The sequence below is a fragment of the Toxorhynchites rutilus genome, chromosome 3 (genome assembly GCF_029784135.1).
Source record: "Toxorhynchites rutilus septentrionalis strain SRP chromosome 3, ASM2978413v1, whole genome shotgun sequence".
In the NCBI taxonomy this organism is placed as follows: domain Eukaryota; kingdom Metazoa; phylum Arthropoda; class Insecta; order Diptera; family Culicidae; genus Toxorhynchites; species Toxorhynchites rutilus.
In genome coordinates this window covers 6,562,259-6,572,411 of record NC_073746.1, presented here as the reverse complement: position 1 = coordinate 6,572,411, position 10,153 = coordinate 6,562,259, and the positions used below count along the sequence as shown (strand labels likewise).

The following is a 10,153-nucleotide window of genomic DNA, read 5'->3' as shown; positions in this document are numbered from 1 at the left end:
ACGTTAGGAAGCCCTTTTATTCATACAAAACGTAATTCAAAAATAAAAATGAAGTGTAAAGCCATAAATTGTGAGCGAAGGACGGATACTCATCCTGAGTATAAATTTTATCGGTTCCCTCAAGACAAAAATATTCGGAAAGAATGGATTCGATTTTGCGTGAACAGTGAATTAGAAGTTCCATTCTTTGAAATCAAATCAAGCACAAGAATATGTAGCGTAAGTATTAAAAACTAATTCTAAAACATATCCTAATACTAGTATATATACAGGCTCATTTTGTTGATGGGAAATACAATGAAAATGGAGTTACGAAAATTCCGACCTTAGCTGCATCCGCGAATGAGGAATGGGAAGAGATACAAAGTATTGAGAACAATTATGATTTGGTTGACGTATATGAAGGAGATAAACAACTACAGGAAGAAATATTTCGTTTGAAACATCAAATTTCCAAGCTGAAAAGGTAGTGTGTCAAAAAATATGTTATTTTCTAATATTTTATATTGATGTAACCGTTAATAGAATTGTAAAACAATGGAAGAAAAAATGCGGATATCTGACCTCGAGAATTCGTGGAAAACAACCCTTGAAGAAGCTTTTCAGAGAAGATCAAATTAAGCTATTAACAGGAGAGGTTAAAAAAGTGAAACGTTGGTCCAATGAAACGATTACGGAAAATTTACAAATTCGGTTTGCATGTCAAGGTGGATACGACAAGCTTATTCAAAAAGGCTTCCCGTTCCCATCCACGAGGACTCTACTACGCCAAATTGAAGGAGTTCGTTTCAGTCCTGGTATGTAATTATAATCATATGTCTCATCGCATGTTAATATATGAAATGATATTTTGTAGGTATTCTTGAAGATATATTCGAGCTGCTACAACATAAAGTCTCCACAATGTCGGTTGAAGAAAAGGACTGCGGATTGGTTCTAGACGAAATGAGCATAGACGAGGCAAATGAGTTTTGCCAAAATACGAAGCAGTTTGATGGAACAACAACGCTTCCTATGTCCCAAACTTTAGCCTGTAAAGCTTTGGTATTCATGCTAGTTGGAATCGCAGCGCGCTGGAAACAGGTGGTTGCTTTCGAGTACACCGGCAACTCTATACAAAAAGAGTTTTTGAAGAATGCTGTATTGTCTGCAGTTTCAAGAGCAGAGGGAATCAGTTTGCGTGTCCATTTTATAACAACAGATTCCGGGTCCGAAAACCAGCGCATGTGGAAGGATTTGGAGATCGATATTCGTCGCAAAAATGAGACATTAAATGCTGCGATACCTCATCCAAACGCTGAGAACAGAATGCTAGAGATCATACCCGATCCCGTACACGTATTTAAAAATACAGTACATGGCTGGTTGAACAATGTCTACCTGAAAGTTCCGGATTGGTATGCTCGTGAAAAAAAGCTAACATCCAATATTGTTCATCGAGACCATTTAACCACAATCGTGAACTCCGAAATAAACAACACGTTGCGGCTTTGTCACAGACTAACGGCCTCGGATGTGTGCTTTGACAACAGAACATCTTCAATAGATAAAATGAAAGTATGCAACGCAACAAAATATTGCAACAGGACGGTGGCTGCAGCATTGAAGTTTCATGCGGAAATACGAGAATTACCGGAGCTTCTTACTACCGCATGCTTCATAGAAGACTTTGCTCGATGGTTCGAGCTTATCAATAATAGGGCAGAAGAAAAAGTATTTTGTTTGAATGATCCTATGAAATATGACGAGGATATCGCTCATCTGAAGACCATGGTGCGGTTAATGTATGATCTCCAAGTAGGACACGGACATTGGAAACCATGGCAAACAAGTGTAATCGTTTGCACGAATGCAATTGTGAGGTTGACAGATCGGCTTTTGCATGAAGGACACCCACAAATATTTACATCGCGGTTCGTCCAAGATTGTCTGGAGAGTCTTTTCTCATTGATTCGTGCAAAGCAACGACGCCCAACTCCATTGCAATTCAGCAATAACTTGAAAATTGTGACTCTTTCGCAATACATGACCGTAGTACCGAATGCTTCGTATACAGCCGATACACAACAACATCTTATTGGATTGATAGATTTGCTATCAAAGCGGCGTGAAGAATGTTCAGCCCAGAAATTGATGGACAATGAAGCAGCATCGACATCATATCGAATTTCAGCTTCATCTAATTCTAGTGATAATGTGGATGATATGAATATTGAATTCGACTATGAGTACACCGTCGATGAAGCGAAAACTTTTCTCGACAGAACAGAACAAAATTCGTTGTTCTATATAGCTGGTTTCATCATCAAAAAAATTATTCAGCGGGAAAGAACATGTCAGCAGTGTAACAAGAGATTGGTAGTCAGCAAAACACAACCTAGATTGTATCAACCGTCTCTTTTTTCATATTTGCGAGCTACAGCTTCTAACTCTCCCATCTGCATAGTGAATGATGAGACTTTTAATTTCTTCTTAGCAATGGAAATTCTATTCCGAAATATGAAATCGCATTTGGAACCTAACGAAGCTGATTTGCCGAAGAAAATGGCAGGAGAAATGTATGTTTTGCCATCCACTTTATTCCATTGTGAAAAAACAAGGAATGACATTATAAAAAAATTTATATCTTTTCGTTTAAAAAGCGGAGAAAACAAAAAAAACAAGGAAACGAAAATTTGATAGCAGGAGCATGGCATGGTAGAAATAAAATATATTAGTATCAGAAACCAAATAGATTATTATTAAACTAAACTTATGTCCATTTCCATTTTAGTGTTGTCCGAAAACTCATTTTTTCCACTTTTTCCCAAAAATGACTTTTTCAAAAAATCATAACTTTTGAACCTCTGAACCGATTCAGATGATCAATAAATCTAATTGAAGCCAATGAGGTAGATTTTTAATAGAAAAAATATTGAAAAAAGTATTGAACTTGGAAAGAGGGTTCTAGAGAGGTGTTTTTTTCGTTTTAGAGTCATTATTTTGTAAATTTAACATGTTTTAAGTCTTCGTTCAATATTCTTATGTGACTAGACTAGACCTATGCGACTAGAATCCTGTCTTTCCGGTAAGTGTGATATTTTTTCAAAAAAGATTGGCTTATTGGCTTCAATTTAATATGTCGATCATCTCAATCAGTTCAGTAGTTCAAATGTAATAAATTTTTGCAAAAAATTATTTTTGGATAAGAGTGGAAAAATGATTTTACGGACGACCGGTTAACTTTGAAAAATCACTCAAAAACACAAAAAGCCTATCTGATATCGAGATATGTTATGTAATAAATCCTCAGCTTTCAAGAAAAAACATAAAATATAAAAACATAAAAACAAAAAACATAAAAATAACAAAAAACAACTACAATCAATAGTTACGAAAACAAAATTCGATTTCTTGGCAAGCCTAATATTTTTCCAAAAAAGATTAATTGGCTTCAATTTGATATATCGATCATCTAAATCGGTTCAGTGATTCAAAAGTTATGAATTTTTAAAAAAGGCACTTTTAGGAAAAAGTTGAAAAAAATGATTTTTCGGACCACCCTAAAATAAGAAAAGGTCACCCTAACGAAAAAATAAAAAATACGGGTCTAATATTTTGCAATAAAGAAAGAAACTACCACTTTTCATGGAAATCTGAGGAGCACTATATCGGTTTGACATGAAATAGATGTATATATATATATATATATATATATATTATATATATATATATTATATATATATATATATATATATATATTATATATATATATATATATATATATATATATATATATATATATATTATATATATATATATATATATATATATATATATATATATATATATATATATTATATATATATATATATATATATATATATAAATTTTTCAATTCAATCAAAATATAGTAACAAAATAATTAGGTAAAACGTGTATACAACCTTCACATTTCCTCTAAACTAAGTATCGTAATATCAATTAAATTCATTTTTTTTCTAAATTCAATACAAGCCCAACGTAATTTATTTTTATTGGCAACACTGGAAAAATCGACTTTGTTTACAAAATTTATCGAAATCTCGAATCAGAAATCAGAACGACTGACAGAAATTTGGTCCGTAAAAGACCCCCCCTATTGTCTGATCTTATCTTAGCTCTCTAATCTAAATAGGAAGGAGGAAGGAAAGGAATTGAATTAGAAGACTTTAAACTCTGAGAGTTCATTCGTCTCTAATCTAAATAACGGTGCTAGCCTTGTATATAATTTTCGTAATTCTTCGGATTTGTACGCCCAATTTATTTTGTTATTCCTGAAAAGTCCTCAAAAAGCACCACTCAGAATGCGTCCGAACCTTGCAAGAGAGCCGATCATCAGCAGTAGAGTAGCTCACCCATAGAAGGTGAACTTCCTCCACCAAGTTTCACGCTCCAGGTCGGACACTGCTTCTCATCATCGTGGGTGGGAAATCTTTTCCTTTCGGAAAAAACTTGTGGAGAAAACTTGCCTACAGAAATGATCCTGTGAAGCACAGTCTTAACGAGAGACTCTTTTCAGCATCGACTCAGTTCCTCTGCGTCATAGCGCGCTAGCGATTGGTACGTTAATGGTATGTGAGAGAAGTCTGCTCTCTCTGGCCTCGAGAGAAACATACCACGTGTATGAGAGAGCGAGAAAGAGCAATAAAGCGAGAGAAAAAGATGCTCAGTATAAATATTAATGAATGATTCATTCATAAGCAAACGGATGCGTTACGACTCCTCGTCTTACAACGAGTGGGATTCATTAATTTGAATCAACGGAATAATGAATGGGTGCTCAGGTACGCATCATAACAGGTGGGAGCACGTGGTTTCAGTTAGTTTTTTTTTCATGGCATATCTAGAATGAATGTTGGAAAGGAGAGGTTCTGGTTCTGATGTTTGAAGGTGCCCATGGCAACTTCAATAGACGCTTTCTGTTGCATACACATGAGACTACAGAAGCTGGAAATTGGGCATCGAGGAGATTATCACATTAGCATTTTTGCGCATTCGCTGCATCTATCGGCACCGCAGCGAATCGTACAAAAGCTGCCACGTGCCTTTAATCGTTGCGCAATTTTTTGTCGCAATGTTTTGACAAACCCACGCAACACACGCGATATGAATGGAAAGAGAACTCCCGCGAACTCCATCGGACAAATGTTTGAATTCGGTATCGGTCACGAGGGAACATTTACATTATTTTTATAAAATATTTACACAGCTATAATAAGATTATCACAACATTGGGTGTACCGTTCAACATAGAATCGTCATTAACTATCCATTGTTTGAAACTTTGCACGTATTTGCATTTATAAGCCACTAGCTTACCCGGCCAACTTCGTCCCGCCCAAAATTTATTTTTTGTTATATATACCTCCAAACATTCACGTTATCTTACTTACGATCATGGGTCTAATCGCAGAACTGTTCATTGATTCATCTTCTAATTGACCCTTTACAATTTACTTTTAATATAAATTTCCTAGGACTTCTACCAAAACTCGTCATTATAATATCAGATCATTTTCAGACACAATTCTCGTTCAAGATTTTTCAATCACTTGCAAATAACATGTTTCTCCGATACATCGAATAAATGTTTGATACAGAAAATATGATAGAATGAAGATAGCGATCCATTTTTATTTATATAGATACAAGAAAATATAGGAGTGTGTTTTATCACTTTAAAATCCATTTCCACTTTCGAACAAAAATCAACTTCGTTGGCGCAAACATCAAATGGACTAACAACGCTTGTCACTGTGTAATTATAGAACATATGGGAATTGAATTTTCCGAATTTTCCCGTTCCGCTTCAGAGTTTTCCGAAAATTTTAAATAGTCATGTTTGGTTAAAATATGTGTACTATTTTTATGGGACACTCTCCCCATTCCAGAGGAGGGAGGGGTTTCATACCATCATAGAAACATTTCTCGTACCCAAAAACCCTTGACATCCCAAATTTGGCTCCATTTGCTAGATTAGTTTTCGAGTTATGTGTTTCATTTGTATGGCAGCCCTCCCTTAGAGGGGGGGAGCAGTGTCTATCCAACATAGAAACATTTATTGCATTCCAAAACGTTCATACGCCGAATTTGGATTCGTTTGCTTGATTAATTCTCGAGTTATAAATAGTTTTGTGTTTCATTTGTATGGCAGCTCCCTCTTAGAAAGGGGGAAAGAGTGTCTATCTAACATAGAAACATTTATTGCACCCTAAAACCTAAAACATGATAAACTTGGTTTCGTTTGCTTGATTAATTCTCGAGTTATACTAAAATTTTCGTTTCATTTGTATGACAGCCCTACTGCTACTGCCTTCGAGGGTAAGAATACGACTGCTCTCTGGACCATTTTACAACTCAAATTTTGAGTCCTACATCGATTATCAAAATTTCTGAAAAAGTTAGTTCTACGAATCCCTTTGAATTGAGGTTGCAAATATTCGTTTGTATGAGAAATCCCATATGTCCATGTTTCTAAATATCACCATGGGCAACGGGCAAGAGTCAACGGAAAGGCATACCAAAACTGGAGGCAAATCATCTCTCGGGAGCCCCAAGCTGAAAACTGTAATTGATCTTGTAGTAAGTCAACACGTTTTGTCGACTCTCGTAGAAGTATTTCACTACACCATCGTCGAGAAAACTACGGGAAAACAACAATTTCGTTGGAAAGCAGTGGCCGGAAAATCTTAAATGACCTAAAAATCCACTTCAAGTTTTCGCATTTCATCAGGTAGCTTTCAAGAAACACAAATTTCTGCATAATCCCAAAGTTGGCATGCGCAGGTTTTAGGGGCCAATAAATGTTTCTATTGTGGTTCGACACTGTTCCTCCTCTCTAAGGCCTAACTCGAGGAAGGAATCGTACGATTTAAGCTGTCTTTATTTTATTATGTTTTTTTTCTGTTCCACACATGTATTCCGTGTAACGGAGAAACATGTTGAGTGATTGAAGAGTCTTGAACAAGAATAGAGTCTGAATATAATTTTATATTATAATGACGAACGCATAAAACGCTCTAAATCGGTAAATAATAGGTATTTCGATAAGTCCTTTCTGGGGTATATTCTTGAATGCCTAAACTATAAAAATATGAGGCGATTTTTTTTATTTTTTCAAATTTCTAGACTAGAATACTGCCTTAACAACGGGACTACTCCAAAAGCGACACAAAACAATTTCTGCGCAAGTACTACTGCATTGAAACTCCGGAGTTCCTCCAAGAAATACATGCATTTGCATAATTTGTGATGATGAAGGGGCATTGTACAACATGAATTTTCACTTGACATCTATACCCGGACTCGAGCATAACACGTTGAACATCAGCGCTCTTTCCGTTGAATTCCAATCCTACGTATCGTTGCTTCATCGGATCAGTATTCCGTTTGGCACGTTTTCTAAATATCAGTTAATCTTCACACAATGGGTATTAGAAGAACCTGTTTGTGCGTTCTGCATAGAAAAAAAGAGCAGCGAACACGAGAAGCAAGGAGAAGAATAATTTCTTTCCCGTGCCAAAATGTGTGACCGCTTTCGAAGTTCCTAATCCGAATGCTATTTGTAATGCAATCGTGCGAGATATTTATGATCATTAAATAACAATCTTAGCGGAGGAACGTAACGAAGCGATGTGCGAAATGCGAAAATATTGTTTTTTTTTTGCAAACAGTTTCGGAAACGCACTGCGTTTGATCTTATTGACGTAGGACTACGTCTAACCGGAAGATATAGGGGGTGAAATGGAAATCTAGGCACTGAACAAGTAGGAAAAAATGCAAGATTTGGAACGCTTATAACTCGAGCATTTCTCAATAGATCGCGAACGTTTTTGCATCAATTGATAGAAAATATATCTACGCATCTATCATAACGAATAACATTTCATTTTTCTTGAGATAAATAATTGAATAATTGTGAAATATCAAGCATTGTCAAAATGCACTATGTGCCCATTTTTGATTGGTCCATTTTGTGCTCCTCAAATCGTACCGACCAAAACGGGCAACCAGCGGCAGCAGCGAAATAGAATGAAGCACGATTGGAAAGGAAAAAGAAAAAAATGAACGAAACATTGGTCGCAGTCTCACACATGCGTAATTCTCGAGCCAGCCAGTCAGCATAAAGATCCCCGCTCCGCTGCCGTAACGATCATTCTCGTTCAAACCGTACACCACATCGGTTCGCATCACAACACATCAACAAACCAACCCAAGCAGCCATGTCTGGACATGGTAAAGGGGGAAAAGTGAAGGGAAAGGCAAAATCCCGCTCGAACCGTGTTGATCTGGAGTTCCCCGCAAGGGTAGCTAGGCCGAGCGCGTTAGTACCAGTGCACCAGTCCACCTAGCCGGCGTTATATAGTTTCGGCCGCCAAGTGATCGAGTTAACGAAGCTGCTCGTGACGATAAGAAAACCCGCATTCGGAACAGAACACATTCGGTTCGGTGGACATCAAGACAACAGGCGAGTGGCGAGTGGCAAACGCAATCGCAAAACGGCATCAGGTAGCAGAAGAAAAAAGTTTGTTCTTTATACAAACTTATCGAAATGGTTTTTTTTCAAAACCACGAGTACTAAGTTTTCTAAATTGGAACCATTCCATTAAACAAGGCGCTTTTCAGGGCCATTAAACCTTCCAAAAAAGAGTTTAGGAAATACAGTTCAATGTTTTCTTAAACATTATCACTGTTCCACTGTCATCGCAAATGTTCAATTACAGGTTAAAATCGCCTCCAATGCGACACTGAGTGGCGCTTCGGCACGTCGCATTGAATGTAATTTACTGTACAACATGTCACAAAGCTGGATGGGAAAAAAATTTCCAACTGTGAAAGCTGTGGCGAGTGGCAAATGCAATCGCTAAACAGAAAGGTTTAGCCGAACAAGATGGGGATATCGAGTGATAACAAAACGATAAACTCTTTAGATTGAAGATTATTTTGTGATCCTGAAAAGGACCCTTTTCAGCCTGCATGTGAATCCAACGAGCGAACAAATCGTAATGAATGTATTTTTTTGCCATCGCTCCCTTTTAACGCTCATTCGTTCGTCTCGTTGGACTCGCCCCTCTGGCTGAGTTTGCCGATTTGTCTCTATCCTGTGAGTGTGTACCGCTAGAGTATAAAACACGCGGACCCCAAAAAAATATCTTATTTTCTTTCAAACCGTAAACCCGTGTGGTTGTACGGCATCGGCATCGTGGACGTAACAAAACTTGTCCTCCAGTTAAGAGAAAGGCACAGTCTCACTCGAACCGTGCAGGTCTCCAGTTCCCTGTTGATCGCATTCACTGATTGCTCCGCAAGGGTAACTAGGCCGAACGGATTGGTGCCGGAGCACCAGTATACCTAACAGCGATTATAGAGTTTCGGCCGTCGGAGTGCTCGAGTTGGCTTGCAAAGCTGCTCACGACAATCAGAAAACCCGCATCAAGAACAGAGCAGCTTCGGTTCGGCGCTCATCAAGGCAACAATTAGTTTCAGTGAGTGGCAAAGTGTTTCTCCGGCATGTCGCATTAAATGTAATTTGCTGAAAAACATGTCACAAGCTGGATGGGAAGAAATTTTCCAACTGTGAAAGCTGTGGCGAGTGGCAAACGCAATAGCTAAACAGGAAGGTTTAACCGAACAAGATGGGAATATCGAGTGATAACAAAAACACAACACCAAAGGTTCTTTTCAGAACCATCAACATATTCATAAAGAGTAAACAGTAAACTGATCCATTTTTCAGGTAGATTTTCAGGTTCACGTAGGAGAAGAAAATAAAACAACATGTTTAAAATATATCTTTAACAAAAGCTGTCCCCTTTGTATAGTCCTACGTCACTCCGGTTATGTCCCAGACATTACCCACCCGTATTTTTTTTTATATTTATGTCATATTAGGCTGTCAAAAAAGTCCTGCGGTATTTTTTTTGAATTTTCATTTGTTCATAAAATTAGTTACAATCATTTGTTTTAAGTTAAATATGCGCCGTTTTGTTCGATGACTTGTTCCCAACGAGATGCCAACTTCATAGTACCCCTGTTATAGAAGCTTGCTTCCTTATTGGCAAAAAACTCGGATAGCCAATTTTCACAGGCCTCTTTTGTGGCTAACTTCTGACTACCTAGCTCGTTCGCCATG

At 37.3% G+C, this 10,153-nt stretch overlaps 1 non-coding gene across 1 annotated transcript; it reads right to left on the bottom strand.

The window, feature by feature from the left end:
- Positions 1-4,315: 4,315 nt before the first annotated feature.
- On the bottom strand, positions 4,316-4,521 carry LOC129781000 (small nucleolar RNA U3). Its single transcript, XR_008744056.1, has one exon. It is a non-coding gene; the product is annotated as a small nucleolar RNA U3 (small nucleolar RNA).
- Positions 4,522-10,153: the final 5,632 nt, after the last annotated feature.